Consider the following 5000-nt stretch of genomic DNA (forward strand, 5'->3'; position numbering starts at 1 on the left):
CTGGGTATACCAGGGCGCGCGCCTCATGCGAGTCCGGAGATGACGCCTGGGAGCAATCTCGTCGATGGCTGCGGAGAGCCGGTCATGCCAGTCCCCCACAAGCTCATCCAACGAGCAGGCTTCGGTTCCCGCAACGCCATCTGAAGCCGCATCAGGTCCATCTGGCGTCGCAGGCGAGCAAAAATCCGCTTGCCGCCTAAGCGGGGTCGGGGTGGCACATTCAGACGAGCCTTCAGGGCTTGGTGGTCCGACCATGGTACCGCTATTGTAGCGATCCGGTCCACCCTAACTCCAGCCACGAAGATCAGATCGAGCGTGTGCCCGGTGCGATGCGTGGGGGCCGTGATCACCTGGGAGAGTCCCAGCGCCGCCATGGACGACACCAGGTCCACAGCCCGGCTGGAGGCCGCGTCCTCGGCATGGATGTTGAAATCACCCACGACCAACAGCCGGGGGTGCTCCAACGCCCAGCCTGATACGGCCTCCAGCAGGGACGGCAGGCTATTGGCCAGTGCGCTAGGCGGTCGGTACACCACCCAAATCGCCAAACTCTCCTCAGCCTCCAGCATCGCGCCGACACACTCCATGCCCGCGATCTCCACAGCCGGAAGTGCCCTGAAGGAGTAAGCCTCTCGAATGAACATAGCCACTCCTCCCTCCGCCCCTTTGTCCGTGATTGGTGAAGGACCGAGAACCCCAGGGGGGGGGGCAGCTGGGTAAGAGCCACCGTCTCCCCCTCCCTCACCCAGGTCTCGGTCACGCATGCCAGGTCAGCTTGTTGATCAATAACAAAGTCCCGCAGGACAGCAGCTTTGTTGTTAATCGACCTGGCATTGCACAACACCAATGACGGGGAGGGGTTCTCCGTAGCCCCACTGTCAGTCACCCTCGGGATGGGCTTTAGGCAGGAAGGGTGCCGAGCCATACCATTTCTCCGCATCCTTCCCTCCAAACCTCGCCTCAGCCCACCGCTATACTTCCCCCTCCCCAAGAGCACCGGAATTGGAAAACCAGGCATATTTAGCATAGAGCGATCTTCGCCAGGCTTCAGATCGCCCCTCACTTACAAGCTTGGGTACCTAACAAAGATGGGGGCACAATATACTCCTCAGCAATAGTCAAACTCCTCTTCCCTCCCCTGCTATCAAATCATATCATTTCCAGTGCTACATAAAAAATTCTTAACAATATTAACAGTAAACCCAACCCCCTAATCCGGTTCCCTGTCCAACTAACACACTCACTTCTCTTGCAGCACTCAGCACTTCCTAATAGCAGGTTAGGCCCACGCACCATCAATTCACTCTGGGGGCTCCCATTCCAGCCCCAGAACATTTCTGCTTCTCCCTGGGGCTTTCATTCCATGCTGGGGGCTGTCATTCCAGCTCCAGAACACTTTTGTTATTCCCAAGGGTTGTCATTCCACTCTGCAGGCTGTCATTTCAGCCCATGAATACTTCTTATACTCCCAGGGGCTGTCATTCCAGTTTAGGCACTGTCATTCCAGCTCCAGAACACTTCTGCTACTCTCAGGGGCTGTCATTCCACTCTGCAAAATTTCATTCCTGTTCCCAAACAGTTCTCCTACTCCCAGTGGCTGTCATTCCATTCCAGGGGCTGTCATTCCAGTCCCAGAACACTTCTGTTACTGCCAGGAACCATCATTCCAGTTTGGGGTTGTTGTTTTTTTTGGTAATTTCAGTGCCAGAACACTTCTGTTACTGCCAGGAACCATCATTCCAGTAGGGTTTTTTTTAGTCATTTCAGTTCCAGAACACTTCTGCTACTCCCAGGGACTGTCATTCCAATATGTGACTTGTCGTTCATGTGCTAGTAGACTTCTCCTTCTCTCAGGCCCCCCCAGCAGAACCCAGTGCAATTGTGGCAATGCCCACTCAACAGAACTGATGTGAAGCATAGAATCACACTCCAAGCAGAAGGGGGTTGCAAGCCCAGCAGAACCAGTGAAATATACTAGTGCCCAGCAGAACCAGTGCAATGTACTAGTGCCCAGTAGAACCCAGTGCCATTTTGGCAATGCCAGATCAACAGGACTGATGTTAAGCACAGGACTGATGTGAAGCTCCAGATTGAAGACCAAATCAGAGTCAAGGCCTTGGTGTTAACCTTCAAAGCCCTAAACAGTCTTGGACCAGCATACCTTTGGGACTGCCTCTCCTGGTATACCCCCCCCCCCGAGAGTGCTACGCTCTAGTTATCAAAACTTGCTGGTGATCCTTGGCTCAAAGAGCATCCAACTGTCCTTGACCAGAGCCAGGCCTTTTTGGTCCTGGCTCCAGCCTGGTGGAACACTCTTCCAGCAGAGATCTGGGCCCTGCGGGACCTAATGCAGGGTTTGTAAAACAGAGTTGTTCCACCGGGCCTATGGTTGAGGACAGTGATGGGTTCCATCTTTGACTGGCCTCCCCTTTCTCCTCTTTCCCCCTTTTCTCCCTCCCCTTTTAGGCCGGACAGATTATGCACCACAACCCTCTGAGTTTTATGCCATCTTTTAATTATACTGTTAGGGCCAGTTTGGTGTAGTGGTTAAGAGCGGCGGACTCTAATCTGGAGAACCAGGTTTGATTCCCCACTCCTCCACATGCAGCCAGCTGGGTGACATTAAGTCAATCACAGTTCTCTCAGAGCTGTTCTCTCAAGAGCAGTTCTCTCAGAGCTGTTCTCTCAAGAGCAGTTCTCTCAGAGCTCTCTCAGCCCCACCTACCTCACAAGGTGTCTGTTGTGGGGAGAGGAAGGGAAGGAGGTTGTAAGCCTTTCTGAGACTCCTAGTGAAGGACAGGGTATAAATCCAACTCTTCTTCTTTATAATATGATGTATTTTATTGTATATTATTAGATATTTTATTGTATTTATTGTACTATGAATTGGAAAGTTTTTATAATGATATTACCCATTCTGATTGAGCAAAGAGAGTCCGTCTGGAAATGTATCCATTCACAAACTGGCACAAATCTCCATGAACAGATTGAACGTTTGTGTCAGTTGACCTGCCACGAACTTCACTTTGTGAACCATAAACCAGCCAATGTTGGCCACAGACTTTAGTTCATGAGCCCATTTGTGCCCATCCCAACCAGATACCGGACTAGAGAGACCACTGATGCAGGACATATGAAGGAAGGAGGAACTGCCTTAAATACTTTATTTAAAAAGATGGTTAGAGAGCATCTAGCTGCTTTAAATACTTCCAAATCTCCAGGGCCAGATGGCTTGCATCCCAGGGTGCTAAAAGAAATTGCAGATGTTATTTCAGAGCCTCTGGCTCTAATCTTTGAGATATCCTGGAGTACTGGTGTTGTGCTGGAAGATTGGAGAAGAGCGAATGTTGTCCTGATCTTCTAGAAGAGAAAAAAGATGGATCCAGGAAATTACAGGCCTGTCAGTTTGACATCAATACCTGGAAAAATTATAGAGCAGATTATTAAACGCTCTGCCTGTAAGCACCTTGAACGGAATGAGTTAATTGGTAGTAGCCAGCATGGGTTTATCAAGAATAAGTCATGCCAGATCAACCTTATCTCCTTTTTTGACAGAGTTACTAAAATGGTTGACTCTGGCAATGCTGTGGACATAGTGTATCTAGATTTCAGTAAAGCATTTGACAAAGTTTCTCATGATATCCTTGAGGATAAGCTGGTTAAGTGTGGGCTGGATGGTGTAACCGTTGGATGGATTCATGGTTGGTTGAAAAATCTTACCCAACAAGAGCCAGTTTGGTGTAGTGGTTAAGTGTGCGGACTCTAATCTGGGAGAACCGGGTTTGATTCCCCACTCCTCCACTTGCACCTGCTGATGATACAAAAAATCTAAGGCACAAATATAGAATGGGACTTGGCTTGACAGCAGCACATGTGAAAGGGATCTGGGTGTTCTGGTTGATCACAAGCTAAACATGAGCCTGCAGTGCGATGTGACTGTGAAGAAAGCTAATGCAATCTTAGGATGCATTAACAGAAGCATTGTGTCCAGATTACGGGAGGTGGTAGTTCTGCTCTGTTCTGCTATGGTCAGGCCTCACCTGGAGTACTGTGTCCAGTTTTGGGCACCACATTTTAGGAAGGATGTTGACAAGTTCGAGTGTGTCCAAAAGAGGGCAACCAGGATGGTGAGAGGGTTGGAATCCAAGTCTTACGAGGAAAGGCTGAAAGAGTTGGGTATGTTTAGCCTGGGAAAGAGAATGCTTAGAGGGGACATGATTGAAGTCTTCAAATATTTGAAGGGCTGTCATGTAGAAGATGGAGCAGATCTATTATCTCTTGCTCCAAATTGCAACACTAGATTTAATGGGTGGAAATTACAAGGGAGTCATTACCGGCTAAATATCAGGAGAAACTTCCTAACTGTAAGAGTGGTTGAGCAGTGGAACAGTCTGCCTCGAGAGGTGGTGGATGCTCCTTCGCTGGACAGTTTCAAGCGGAGGCTGGATGACCATCTTCCGGGTACGTTGTAGGGCTATCTTTCGGCTATGCACCTGCAGAGTGCAGGGGGCTGGACTAGATGACCTGCAAGATCCCTTCCAACTCTAACATTCTATGATTCTATGATATGACACAGCAGGGGTCTATTTAATTGGTCCTCTGTGGGTCTGTTGAGTTTTAAAACCTGCTAGGAGCTCTGATCACATAATTCAATTTATCTTATCTGATTTGTTGCAGAGTCTCCAGAATTAAACACTTCTTTTCTTTGCCGCCCTCGGTAGGTCCAAGGCCCCAAACCGATCTATTCCATAGCAATGGCCATGAGAATATCATCCTTGTGGAAATCCCTATAGTTTTCTATGAACTTTTTTGGCTTGTTTAAAAAAACACCATTTATTTAACATTAGGGAAATAAAATAGTCCCTCTCTTGTGTGCAGGCAATGCACTCACACAACTGTATATGGGGCAAATTGAGGATTCCCCCCCCCATATGGCAATTCCCTTGCTCATGCACATCTCTATGCCTGTGAGGAGAGAGATTGGGAGAAGGACTGGATTA

The sequence above is a fragment of the Gekko japonicus genome, unplaced genomic scaffold (assembly GCF_001447785.1).
Source record: "Gekko japonicus isolate JY-2015 unplaced genomic scaffold, Gekko_japonicus_V1.1 scaffold53, whole genome shotgun sequence".
NCBI lineage: Eukaryota > Metazoa > Chordata > Lepidosauria > Squamata > Gekkonidae > Gekko > Gekko japonicus.